Here is a 15107-nt window from a genome sequence, read left to right as displayed (position 1 = left end):
ATATACAACCAACCATCTCATTGTTCTCAGAAAAATAAATATGTGCTTCGAAGATAACCTTGTTTGAGGGAAGTTCTCCGCTTGCATCATTACCAGACAACATATTGAGTAAATATGATATTTTTGAATGTTAATAGCGGTGTAAATGACATTCACAATTCTTAATTGATGCTAGGAGCAAGGGAAGCAGAAGCTTAGAGTTACCAAAAAGGATTATGCTTCATTTAAATCAGAAATTAACACCTCATTGAAAATGCACTCCTGCAGGTCTGTCTAGGATTTTTCATGCATCAAATCCGATGTTTAAAGGAATGTATGTTAGGCCACTAATCGTATCCTAAAAAGAGGGCTTTAGATACAGAATGATTGGCTTTCATTTATCTCCAAATATGGCCCATTCATCTTTGAGTTTCCATGAGTAGTCTTTGCTGTAGTAGAAAATGTTTAAATATTATATGCATTTATGCTGAATTTTAACCAAATTCTGAATTTAGGGACATAGTTTTCTTGCAACACATTCATACTGTACTACTCAATTTGAAATGTTTTAACTCCTGAGAAAACATGTAATACCAGTGGATTTGGTTCCTATTGATTAATTTCAATTCTTCCTTGTGATTGTATGCACTTATAAGGAATGACTGGTTCTTGAGAACCAGAATAAACCTCCTAAGAAAAAGAGAAAATTTGTAGAAAATGGTATTGGTAAAGATATATTGGCTGTCATCCTTTGTCCAGTCTTAAAGCATTTATCAGGTGCTTTTCTACAAGAACAAACAATTGCAAGTATTATTTTATTGAATATCCTTGTCCCTTAGCTGAGTGGAAGAGTTCAATCATTTGAGGCCAAGCAATAGATCTGGCCAGGACTTGTCCAACGATTACCTCAGAAAAATACAAAATTAGATGGTAGCTGCATGAAAATATTTGTCTAGACCCAAGAAGCTTAATGCATTTTTTCCCCTGAAATGATCCCTCAATGATTTTTAATCCAGTTCAAAAAGTTTTAGTAGGTCCCATCAGAGAAGATTCGACACGAGGGCCTTATTGATCTAGCATAGCCGTTGGTTTAATTTTATACTGGACCATGAGATTTTTCAGTTGGCCTGACCCCTGTCTACAAATGATACGACACTGTATGACTTTATGCCCACTATTCTCTGTATTAGCTTCCTTTTCACCTCAGCATCTGCTGCTGTGTTCTGCAGTTTGGAAGCAGCACCTGTATTAAGAGGAATCTTGGAGAAGATGCAGTAGTTCTTTAGCTACATGAGAGTAGTTGGGCTGCCTTTAGAGAAATGGTATAGTTTCTGATATAGGCAGATGGTTTTCCACAGATTGTTCTATCAGGCAGCATTATAAATTTTTACATGTTCACTGTAGTGCAAATGGAGTTGAGTACATCTCAGTACCCATTATCCACAAGTGCTGATACAGGATATCCTATATAGATCTTCAGTATCATATGAAACTTGATGCCCTATTGTCATCCAAATTTATCTTGCAGTCTGCTAGAAGCCACGATGACAATAAGATAACCAAGGAGCTGGTGTATGGTGAAATTAAAGGAGATGTATACAGAATAAATAATTTAAAGAATTTAGTAAAGCACAGTCTCAAATAGGGAGCTTTTGGGCAACCATTAAAGCAGACAGACCATCATGCCAGATAAGAAAATATAGTTACTGAATGCTTGGGTGAAGGTGAGGCTTTGCAAAGATTAAACAATAAGCAGATTGCTCTATTTTTGGATATGTCACAAGCAGGGCTTGCTTCTGTTTTTCAAAGATTTTCTCTAAGTTTGGGAGAGAATGACAGCTGTGGGTCATTCTTTTCAGTTACACATACATGTTACCTTTAACTCTAAACAAAGGATAAGTATTCAAATATATTGGGCCAAATATAGAGAAAGGCAAAGCAAATTATTGGGAAAGAATCAAGCATTGTAAATGGTGAGAACTGTTACTTTCTTAACATGAAAACAGGGAAAAGGGGAAGCAGCCTGGCCTAGTGGATAGGGCATGGTACTGGGAGTCAGAAGGTCCTGAGTTCTAATCTCAGCTGCACTACTTGTCTGCTGAGTGACAAGGGACAGGTCACTGAACTTCTCTGTGCCTGTTACCTCGTGTATAAAATGTGTATTAAGACTGTAAACCCCAGGTGGGACATGGAATGCGTCCAACCTGATTTGCTTGTATCTACCCCAGCACTTAGTACAGTGCCTGGCACATAGTAAATGCTTAACAAATACCATAAAAAAGAGGTTCTGCCCTGCAAAATGTTCAGTAAACCTTTTCTTCAAATTTGTATGTTTTGCTACATTAAAATCCTCCATTCATTCAGTAAATCATATTTATTGATCACTTCCTGTGTGCAGAGCACTGTACTAAGTTCTCGGGAGAGCACAATACAACAATAAACAGACACCTACCCTATCCACAATGAGCTTATAGTCCACAACTTCATATATGACATTCATAGGAAGAAAACCTCTTGGACCAAATGGTTGTTTTGGAATTACATCTTCATCACCTGTGTAGGTGGCTTAGCAAGTTTTTAGAATGTTGGAAAATGTATCAGAGTATCATGCTTGTGTGAGTTCTGAGCATCTGTAAAAATAAATGATTATATTTTACATATTGTGTAAAATTTAATCAGAATTTCTTTTTAGCTAAAGAAAATACTTTCTCTATATAATCTAGATCCTGCCATAAATTTACCAAGAGATAATTTTTAAAAGTACATAAACAAACATATGAGCTTTCATGCTTTTACTTCTGGAAATCACATTTACAAATGAGGAAGGGAAAATGTCTTCCTGGATTTACATCTTGAGTGTAAGAAAGAAAACTACAATGTATGCTGCATTGAACAAAGATCATACACATGCATTTAAATCACTTAATCTTACCTTTTTATGGGCCAAGTCTGAATTATGCTCATTTTGAATTTGTAATTTCCAGGAAGAACAGATGCGGAAGGCTTAGTTGAAAATAAAGTGTCCATTAAAATCATCTTTGTTGCCAAGTGGTTGTTCCCCTACCAAAGGGATTTTATTCACTGCCTAGGATTTGCGACCAAGTTAACATGTACTGAGAGTTCCATGATACTAGATGAGTGCATATAGTATCAGGGAAAGGATTCATTCTTTTAAATGAATTTTGACTGTAGTTCTAGATTGTAGATCTAGGCTGTTGACAGTAAGCTTGTTCTGAGAAGGGAATGTATCTACCTTCTTTGTGGTACTCTCCAAAGGGTTTAGTTTGGTGCTCTGTACACAGTAAGCGCTCAATAAATACTACTGAAGAAAATTTCTACTTCATGAATATCGCATTTAATAATGAGAGAAAGCTTAAGACTTTTGGTAAGACTTTTGAACATGAATTGGTTTATTCTTGGTAAAAGTGGTTCTGTAGCATTACCAAAAATTATGAATTGATGAATGAATATTTAATTTTAGTCATAAAATGGAAAAATATATGTGGCAGACATGTTTATTCAAACAAATAAAGACTTTAAAATGAGATTAAAAAGTACATGGGAATTTATATGATGGTGTGTAAATTCATTGAGGCAAAAATTCTCATACTATTTTATTTTCCCCTAAGCACATAGGTCAATGAGCTACCCACTGAAGATGCTCAATTAGTGTTATTGATTCTTTGATCCAAAGCATTTGGGAATAAAATAAAAACTTTAAATTTTTTAAATGTCCATGTTTTACTATCCAACTCTCTGCCTATGTATAATCTATCTAATACCATGCTTAATTCTGTTTTGCTAATAAGTCTGCCTTATGTCTTCTTTGACAACGTGGTTATTTTCAAACACTGTTTCCATGCCATTGAAATGATATTTTAATGGCCAGTATTTTGGTCTCAAAATATTAGACATTTTGATGAGTCAAGTAGGTTTTTAGTTATTGGGGATAAATTCAGTTCCTACCTTACTCTCAATCAGCTGATGCTTTCAGGTTTTCATTAAACAATACAAAATAGACTTTGAGATCACCATATTGTTTAGACATATTTTCCCTTTTTAATGAAGAAATTAGTCTGCAATTCTGCATATTTATTGAGTACCTTATGCCTTCCCTTCTATTTGCTCAGTTCCCAAGCATTAGGAGTTATTCTTTTTGGCTATCTCACCCTGTCACATCCTGCATGTGTAATTTCCCTCACCCACCTATTGTAGCAGATGGATCTCATTCAGAAATTTTAATTATTAAATGATCATCAGACCCTCTTTTCTCTATACCTAGATGTATTCTGATTAAAACATGATTGGGCACTCCCTCAGACTTTAGGACTGAATCACTAAATCAAGTTGACTAGTCCCTTTAAAACAACTCAATATTGTCTCAGTGCAATTACACTTGGCTTTTAGCTGGACAAATTCTTGCATTTCTCATCAGGCATAGTTCATTTTTTTGGCAGGTGATATTCGACCTCATATTTTATTTTGGAATTTTGAAAAGGGACATCATTTTGAAAATATGAGCTTCGTTCTAATCAAGAACTGACTTTCCTCCTGAAATACTCACAATGCTTTCCACCACTAATCATAAGATGTTTTGACAGATGCATGTTTTATGAGTTTGATCTGCTGCCACAGTGCACTAGGACCTATAAAGCAAAACCTTCTCATTGGGGTTGTATATTTCAACTAAAGGTGTCATAATTTATTCTTCTCTCTTGTGAGGTAGAATCTGGGCACTAGTGCTAACCCTTGTATAAAACACTGACACAGGCAAGTTGTCATTTTTACTAGAGTCCAATGGCCCTATTTTTTCTCATAGCAATATTTCTAGTAGAAATTTTTAAATACATTTTTCAAGGTTGTATCACCTTAAGTAATTATTGAAATTGGAAGACAAAGTTCTATATAGTCTTTTTGTTCTGCTAGATCTGGGTATTCTTGACAAGGTGATGCGGAGTTACTAATGCTGCATCATTTTCTGGGTAAACAGTAGAATATATATGATTTTTTCTTTTTAAAAATTTGTTTTCTGTGGTGTTGAGAAAAACAAAAGTTCCAATGTAGTAGAGAAATGAAAATCCAAGTCACAAACCACCAGAATGCTCCCCAGAAATGATCAGAAACTTCTAATATGAAGTTATATTCTAGACTAAAAACATGAAACTCCAGTACATAGGACAGGTGAATCTGGGGTAAAAAAAAAGCATTCATTCTCTGTTGTAAGTATTTATATATAAGTTGATGATGATTATTATTACTAATCTTATTTATTGAGCACTTACTGTGTGCAAAGCACTGTACTAAGCTCTTGGTAGAGTACAGTATAACATCAGACACATTCCCTGCCCACAATGAGCCTATAATATAGAGGGGGAGATAGACATCAATATGAATAAATGAATAGATAAATAATAAATTACAGCCATATACAAATATGTACATATGTGCTGTGGGGTAGGGAGAAAGAATGAATGAAGGGGCAAGTGGGAGCAGTGCAGAAGGGAGTGGGAGAAGAGGAGAGGAGGCCTCAGTCAGGGAAAGCTTCCTGGAGGAGATGTGCCTTCAATAAGGCTTTGAAGTGGAATAGAGCAATTATCTGTCTGATATGAGGAGGGAGGGTGTTCCAGGCCAGAATAGGATGTGGGTGAGAGGTTGGTGGTGAGATAGATGAGATTGAAGTACAGTGAGAAGGTTAGCAGCAGATGGCCTTTGCTCATGTGTACTAGGTGAATTCAAGTTTAAAATCTATGTGCTTATACTTACCTGGTCATATTGTGGCCCATTCCAGCATTTTTATGCCTTTTAAGTTTTTCTCTTTTTCTTCCTCCTGTGTATTTCCCCAGAGGTTTACAACATTGTGTGGCTAAATCAGGTGATTTGGAGTGTAGTAGTTGTGGAGCCGGAGTTTGGCTGGTGCTTGGAGGATTGCATGGAAAGAGAGTGTGAGGGAGAAGCATTAGTGTCAGAAAGAGATAATCCACCTTTTGAGGTTGCATGGGTTGAATGTCTCTCCACATTTCCTCTCAAAGATAATGACTGTCTGGCTTCTCTCAGTTATGGTTGCACCACTTCCCTTCCCCAAAGAGAAGTTCTTTGAGTCAACTTACTCTGGATAGTCTCTTGAAAGGCATTCACGTTAGGAAAAGAGAACTGATGATTTTTTTCCCCCTCTTGTAACTATAAGTTCCTTGTGCACAGGCATTGTGAATACCAACTCTGTTGTTATTGTACTTTTCCAAGTACTTAATACAGTGCCCTGTACACAGAAGGAGCTCAATGAATACTGTTCACTATTTTTTTTTTCCACTTCTCAAAAGGTGGTCTCTCTGGGGTCATATGGTTGAGCCCCAGTCAGAATATGAACTTGTATTCTGATATTAAAGAGCTACAAATCAGTCTATTAAATGCAGCCATTTATTCGACACCTACTTAGGGCAGAACACTGTACTGCTTGGAAGCAAAACAAACATTCCCTGTTCACAAATTTCTTAGATTCTAATGGAATGCCTGGCACACATACATTAGTTATATGCAAACCGTAGGAACAGGAGGAAGAACAAGAAAATTATAGCTGAATATGCAACTGAATAGTCATTCACTAACCTGTAAACTTCTCTGAGGTCAGGAATTGTGTCTACTACCAGCTCTATTATATTTGTATTCTCTCAAGTGCTCTGCACAAAAAAAGCACTTGAATATGATTGATATATGCCTGTGCTGACATGAGTTTAAATTCCTAGCTCTCAAGGCGCCAGTTTTGATCACCCCTGTTCCATGGACATGATTTTAGGGTCTGGGTGTTTTTCTTTTCTTCAATTTCCTATAAATGGAATAATAGGCAGTACATATTAAACACCATTTGAATGCCTTTGTTAATGTGCCTCTCATTCCTTTGTAATAATCTCTTGAACGTGACATTAATCAGTTCAGTGGCAGTAATTTCCCTGATTGGGGCAGTGATCAGATAGCTTAGGCATTTTCCATTCTGTCTGATTTAGACGACTGTGATTTCATTCTTAACAGTTATTTCTTGATTGGTATTTTGAAAATGCCTAGAGCGTTAGTATGATTTCAGTGTCTTTTCCCATTTTTTCTTCACTTAGATAATGTGAATCTCCACTGCGTGGACTTTATCTTTCACTTCTATTATTTTAATGTCTTTTTTCCCATTAGGGAACCCTGTGTTTTTGGAACTAGTGATATAAAGAGGCTCTCAGAATCCAGCTGTTTATGTGGGTTTTGCAGGTTGTGACTCAGGAAAGAAACATGAACTGGTGAGCTGTGGCTCTATTTTCCTTAACTGTTTAAAATTAATATTGTGAAAGAGGATAGCTAGAGCCTTCCACCCCCATCCTTGAAATTCTGATTCTGAAGATAAATCTTGAATAAAAAAATGCCCTCTTCAACTTATTTTTCAGGACTTTCCAAGGGCATATATAACAAAGCCCTGAAAATTGAAGACCTAAAAATGCATTTTGGCCTAGATTATTTGGATATTTTAAAACATTGAAGATCCTAAACATTTTGGTAAGTCATGCAGAAATATATTTTGAGATGGAATCATCTTGACAACTCACACACTTTATTTAGCCTGATTCTTCCCACTCTAGGGTGGAAAGCACATCATCAGTGTAAGGAGGGTGTGTGCTGGAGGTTGTGAGGGGTGGGCGGGTGTGTGTGCTGGGAAAGAACTCAGGCAGATGCATGGATAGTTTGACAAAGCACCACAGGCCTGAGTCTAAACCTCAATCAATCAGTCAATGAATAGCATTTATTGAATTTTTACTATGTGCAGAGCACTCTACTAACCATGTGAATGCAGAGATTCAAAAGGACAAGTAACTATAAATGAGGACTGGATATGTGAAGGAATAAATACGAATGACACTAAGTTTTCACTATGTTAACTGGGTTAGATTATGGGTTATGGGACTGGACACAGCCCCTGTCTCAGCTGGGACTCACACTCTATATTTTCCCAAGTTTTGTAGATGAAGAAACCGAAGCCCAGAGAAATGAAATGACTTGCCCAAAGAATCAAAATAATTTAACTTATGATTGACTAACATGACACAAGGACTCAATCTGAAAATAAGTCCATGAAGATGACTGAAAAGCTTATATGATTTGGAATACTGGACTCTAATTTGGGGAAGGTTTTTTGGGTGAGATGGGATTTTAAGAGGACATCAAATTGGGAACACTACGGTCCTTTGGATTTGCAGGGAAAGTGAGTCCCAGGCTGGGGAACAATGTAGGTGAGTGGACAAGAGGGTAATGAGAAATATTTAGGTGGTTAGTTTGGAAGGAATGAAGAGACCAAGTACGGAGTGAAGGATGAAGAGAGAAGTTACATAAAATGGAGAGAATTGTTTGACAGCCTTGAAGCCATGTGTATTGAGATACACTCCAAGATGGCAGTCTAAGCAGCATCAGATGGAATTAATTTGGTCAGAGGAGAGGCTGGAGGCAGGGAGACCAGTGAGGAGGTTGATAAAGTAATATAACCTTGATACGATTAGAGCTTGGACAAGCATTGTAAGTATTTAGGAAAAGGGGAATCTGGGAAATGTCATATAAGAAGAACCTACATGGTTGTATATTGAATGGGAGATTTAAGACAGGAGTCGAGAAAATTACTGATGCTGTGTGCTTCTAGGGCAGGGTAGAGAGTGATCAGATGGGAGATTAGAAAGAGGGGTCTATTTAGGGAAGAAGATGAGTACTCAGTTTTAGATGTGTTGAATTTGAGGTGCTGGGACATCTAGGTGAAGATGTTTAGGAGATGAGGAGATCTGAGATTGTAGGTTAGATGACGGTCAGGGCTAGAGAGATAGATTTGGGAATTATTTGCATTGAGATGGCAGCTATAGCCATTTGAGACTATGAGCTCCCTGATATGATTGAATAAAGCAGTGAAATTCTTCAATTTAAGGGACTTTTGAAATGTGCTATTGTGATTGAAAATGATTTTCATTTCACGAGCAAAGCATTCCTAATACTCTAGGAAGTTTATATTTGTCATACAAGGCACTCAGAAGGCAGAGAATGTTGGATTCAGCTATTGTCATCATCACTACTTAGAGGTGATTCTATTCTGTTATCTCTGGAATGTTCAGTATTTCTCTTTCTATTACTTACTCCAACAGATTATAACTATCTTTTTTCTCATGCTCCAGTGCAATGAAAATTCTCTTTTAATTTAAATAGTTTTAGATCCTCCAGATGGCTTTTTAATGTCTTATTACTGTGGAATCTTACTGTAGTTTTCAATAAGCATGGAAAAAAATTGAGGAGGGTAAATATCAACTTCATCTCCTTTATCTCTGAGGGCAATAGAGATAATAGTTTCAAAGGGCATCTTTCCACTAGATGGGCCTTTAAAGAATATTGCAAATAGGTTGATGGGTTCTGAAGATATTTGTGGGGAAATGAAAATGCTAAAACTAATCATTTTTCAGTATCAGAAACTCACTGAATTACCTTTGGTTTTTAAAAACTGAACAAAATAGCATAAACGTAATACAAAGTAGAAACTCTATATCCCAAGTTTCCCAGCTTTCCCACTCCCTTGCCCATCTCCATATTGTTTAAAAGGCAGGTAAGGGACACCTTTAGGTCCCTTATGGACAATTAAACTGGAGCTCAATACACAGTGCATTAGCTCCCCAGTTAAAAGCTAGTGTGCAGATAAACCAATAAATCTTAGAGCTTAGGCAGTCCCTGAATGGGTGTACCCAGGTCACGAAAATGATTAAAATTTGCAGCCTGCCTAAATAATCATCCTTTCCCTTGCCTTGTGGGCAGGTAATGAATCTGTTTATTATTATACTGTACTCTCCCAAGTGCTTAGTAAGTGCTTTGCACACAGTAAACACTTACTAAATATGATTGAATGAGTGTATCCCCAGATTACTGCTTGTATCTCCAAATCATGGGGTACAGGAGGTTGGCCAACTCTCTCACATGCAAAACGGGGAGAATATAGCACAAGGCTTATATTGGATTTCAAAATGCAGCAAAATATCTTAGTATCCATTACTTAATTGCACAGAAGTCCAACAAAATCAGCCTTACTGAAGGCTCCTATAATTAGTCAATGGTATTTGAGTGCTTTTCATGTGCAGACCACTGTATTGAGTGAGTACTTGAGGCCTAGGACTAAATACTGTCCTAGAGTGGACAGATGTACGTTTAGTCCTCTCCAAGGTGTTCAGTGGCCTAATTCTTTGATAAAACTCATGTTCTTTTCTTTGGTAAACAACTTTTAATCATTCAGCCAGGTTATCTAATCTTAATATTGACAGCATTTTCCCTTTCTCATGGTTCCTCTAGGGAATTCTGGAGGACTCTGTTTCAACCCTCTGTGTATTAATTGAATACTCCTGCTGGGCAACCTTGATTTAGATTTACAGAATATGGGCCTGATAATAATACATTTACTATAAATGGAACTATTTATAATATGAGGCAAGAAAAGTTCATTAATGTAATGTCATAATGACCAATGTCATTATCAAGGCTTTCATGCCCCATGCAGTCAGAAAACTTTAGCATATACTTGGTGCTAATGTAAAGTCAGCCAATGTGACTTGAATTAAAAAAAAAAACACTCTGCCTATTAACACTAAACTGACAAATGGAAATTACTAATTGTGGCACTGATTGCATTTCTGTCTTATAGATGCTGTAGTGGGAAACAATTTTAATTTACCATCTTTAATAATACAGTATAGCATCTGAAAGTACTTTTTTTAGGTATCTCATAAAATAGAAAATCAATTAATCAATAGCTTCTATAGAGCCCTAAACTAAACTCTTGGGAGATAGAGGGAGTGGAGTAATAGAGTAATAATAATAACTGCTGTATTCACAGTATAAGCATGAGGGAGACTCAGTATTTAATCCTCATTTTACAGATGAGGAAACTGAGGTAGAGAGAGGTTAAGAACCTTTCCCAAAATCACACAGCCAGCATATGGCAGAGCCAAGATTAGAACTTGGGTCTTCTGACTTCCAGTAGTATGCTCTTTCCCCTAGACCACATTGCCATTCAAAATACTTATGTAAGTGCTATGGGGGTTTGAGGAATTTAAATGCTCAAGAGCTGAAGCAGCAGCTGTGGGACAATTAGAGGATAATTAGGGAAGGCATCCTGAGCAGGAGATGCTCCCTATACGATGTTTGGAGATGAGGGAAGTTGCTATGAAGGGAAAGGCGGTTCCAGGGAAGCAGAAGTTCAGTGGAGGAAGAGAACAGTACCAGGTGAAGTGAATAGGTTCATTTGTGAGAAACCAACATTGTGATATGGAGGGTAGTGGGAGAGGAGAATGGATAAGTGCAAGAGAGAAATCTGACTAAATGCTTTGTAGCCCATGGTTGGAAGTTTCTGTTAAATACAGAGAGAAACATCATGACCTAGTGGAAAGAGTATGTAGGCGTGGGATTCGGAGGACCTGGGATCTAATTCTGACTCTGCTAATTGCTTGCTTTGTGGTGACCTCTTTTTTTAATGGTATTTGTTAGGTACTTACTATGTACTAGCCACTAAGTGCTGGAATAGATACAAAATAATCAGGGTGGACACAGTCCCTGTCCCACATGACGCTCACTATCATAAGCCCCATTTTACCGATGAGGTAACTGAAGCACAAAGACATGAAGTGACCTCCTCAAAGTCACACAGCGAGAGGGCATAGTTAGTAATAGAACCCAGTTTCTTCTGATTCCCAGACCCATGCTACTTCTCTTGGGCAAGTTAAAACCTATGGAAACTAATTCTATCTGAGAGATGCAAGCTTAATTATGGCATTTGTTTACTTTCTGTTAATGGATATTATATAAGAGTTCTTGATGAGAAGATTATAATAAGATTTAGTTCCATACTTTCCAACTCCAGCTGTTTAAGAAATTTGGTTTTGGTTTGAAAAGTGAGAATACCAATCCTCTAGAGTATAAATCCTTAAAATCACCCACTGATGAGTTAAATGCATAAGAAGAATCTTAACAAGAAGGGGAAACATTTTTACTCCTTCATAATCTATAACCCAGAAATGGTTGATCCAATTTCAATTTCCAGTACTTCCACCTTTTTGCTCATACAAGGTAAGATAAATTTCAGGCATTTTCTCAGCAAAGTTGCTACCAAAATGAAAGTAGATTACATGAGGAGGAACACTTTCAAATTTAAAACCTAATGTTTAAAACTATGCAACCTAGAATCATTTTTTCTTTGCATACTTATTTTCTTCAGTTAATGAACACACACTCACATACCTGAATGGACGCTGAACCTTCCCTAGTGATATTGAGGGAGACTGTATTATCAGAGCTGTTTCAGACCTACAGCATTTTAACTTAAAACAGCATTATGATCTCATGAACACTATGTTTGCTCTAATCTCCAGCAAACCCACCCCTGAGACAGCATAGTGAATCTGGGTTTTGGGTGATCAGAGTTTTAATGCCAAAGAGCCCACCAGCAGACTGCTGTCCCACAGTTGGACTTCCATTCTTTATGGAATATTCTTCATGGTTAGCTTGATGACCCAGGTCAGTGTGATATTCCTCATCTTCTTCTTTGCCATCACATTGTACCATGCAGGCTTGTTATGTGGTGGTATATTAAATATGATTCATATGACCATGCAGATGTGTCTTTGGTGCTGTCAAAATCTCTATCTCTTTTAACAGTAGAATGGGAACAGAATACCTGTTCTCCCAGCCTCCTACAGGGTGATCCCAAGTGGAACAGGAACTAGGTCTGATCAAGTTATCTTTCATATACCCCAGGGCTTAGCATAGGATTAGCCTATAGTAAGTGCTTATGAAAGAGCATCATAATTAGAAGCAAGTAGAATAGATGAAATTTGAAATTACACCTCCATTTCACACAAGAGTAGGAGGAGGTAATGAGAGTAATGACCATTAGGATGGAAGCAAAAGGACTCAGAATATAACAGTTGCTTCCCCCAAACCAATCCTTTATACTGTTGAAAGTATGGACTCTAAAATAAGAAACCTTTTTTTAAATCGAGATAGTGTCTATTGAAGAGATTAGACTGGATTTTTTTACCACAGACTTCCCTCAAAGAGAGACACATTCAGCAGGAGAAACAAGGGTGTATTTATGGAAAGGTCATACTTTTAGGGGAATAGAATTACTTTAAAAAGTTGCTGGAGAGGAAAATAGCCTAATTTTGTATCCTATTAACATTTGCAAATGCCTTACCTCAAGTCCCCTGTAGCTCTGGCACTCAAAACAACAGAATGTGCTAATTGACACTATGGGGAAAAGAATTATTAGAGGAAGGAGTTCAAAAGGGACCATTTTGATCTGCCTGTAATGCATATTTAAATTTTCAAGTCATCAGCAACCGAACTTATCGATAGGGACCAAAACATTTATTATGCTTTAAGTAATTTGTCTCTTGGCTAAATCACTATATTTGAAATGATTGGATTTTAATGGGATGTCTTAAGGAAAAAGAAAGCACTGTTATCAGAGCAATAGCCAGAGGAATGAAGCAGGGAAAATACAATTTAGAGAATTGCAAAAGCCTAAAATAGATAGCTGGTCATTAAAAACCACTTCTAAATGTTTGATATTTATACATAGGGACTATAGAGGCAACTGACTGAATCTACTTCTTTACCCTTGGCATGGAGAAGTAGAGGGCCAGGCTGGCTATGCATGCTATAAAGATAATAATGTGACCATATGTTCCTAGGAGAGGGTTGGTTAAGTATCAACCTATACATTCATCCAGTTTTATATTGGCCAAACCAATGCTCAGTTTACCTGACCTTTGCTCAGGACTGATAAAATACTGGGTTCTTTTATGCCTTTATTCCCAGTTCAGGATACTTTTAATTTTTTTTTGTAATGTCAAGTTCCTATGCCTTAATTCATGCTGCCAATTCTGTGGCTCAGAATTGGTAACCCACCCTTTGGGACTCAGGGATGGAAATGCAATGGCTCTGGAGCAAAGGTTGGTGTGTTCTGCTCTAGATCCTAAGGATTTCTCTAAAAGGTTATTTATGTTGTCATTCTTCTGTTGCATAAATAAAGCACTCAGTCACCTAGCCCCCTCCTTCCTCATCTTGCTGCTCTCCTACTAACGCTGCCCACACACTTCCCTTCTCTAATGCCAACCTACTCCCTGTACCTCAGTTACATCTATCTCACCCATGTTCTGCTTCTGGCCTGGAACACCCTCCCCTTTTGTATCTGACAGACAATTAATCTCTCCACCTTCAAAGTCTTAGGGAAGGCACACCTCCTCCAAGAGGCCTTCTCTGACAAAGCCCTCATTTCTTTTTCTCCCACTCGCTTCTGTGTTGCTCTGATTTTTCTCCCTTTATTCACCCCTCCCTCAGTTCCACGGCACATAAGTGCATATCCATAATTTATCTTTATAGTGATGTCTGTTTCCCTTTCTAGCCTATAAACTTGTTGTGGCAGGAAATATCTGTTTATTGCTATACTGTACTCTCCCAAGTGCTTAGTACAGTGTTCTGCACAGAGTAACCATTTAATAAATGTGATTGATAAATTTGGTTGATTGATTAATGCCAAGTTTGCCTGTCTGGGTTGGAAAAGGCATGTCTGAGATTCCTTAATACCATCAATAATGACCCTGTAAATGGAAGAGGAGAAGAGATGGCTTTTCTACACATTCTTAGGCACAGACTCAATACATGATTGTTAAACTTCAATGGTTGGAAAGGGCAAAGACCCCGTAGTGTTCCTTCATTTATGCAGCTTGGATTACACAAATGCAGGCTGCTCTGGTTGTTTGCTATTTTAACCTCCAATAGGTATATTTCAGCCTGGATTGTTTTTATATTTTGAGGGGAAAATATAAGGAACAGGGTTTAATTTTTTCAAACTCATTCCCTAATGGTCCTGTATGCACAAGTATTGCTATAATCAAAGGAAAATGTTTCAATTTAGTGATACACAAAGACTTAATAATTAGAAATGTTGCTGTTCAAAGTTAATCACCTTTAATCTAACTCTGAGGTTCTGTACTGGGAAAAGTTTCTAGAGTTTATAATTTGCACCAATTAGTGGGAAGCCTGTGGAAGGGTAATAGATGCACTGGCAGCATTCATTCACTCATTCA

The sequence above is a fragment of the Ornithorhynchus anatinus genome, chromosome 17 (genome assembly GCF_004115215.2).
Source record: "Ornithorhynchus anatinus isolate Pmale09 chromosome 17, mOrnAna1.pri.v4, whole genome shotgun sequence".
Classification (NCBI taxonomy): Eukaryota; Metazoa; Chordata; class Mammalia; order Monotremata; family Ornithorhynchidae; genus Ornithorhynchus; species Ornithorhynchus anatinus.
Note: the sequence above shows the minus strand (reverse complement) of the source record.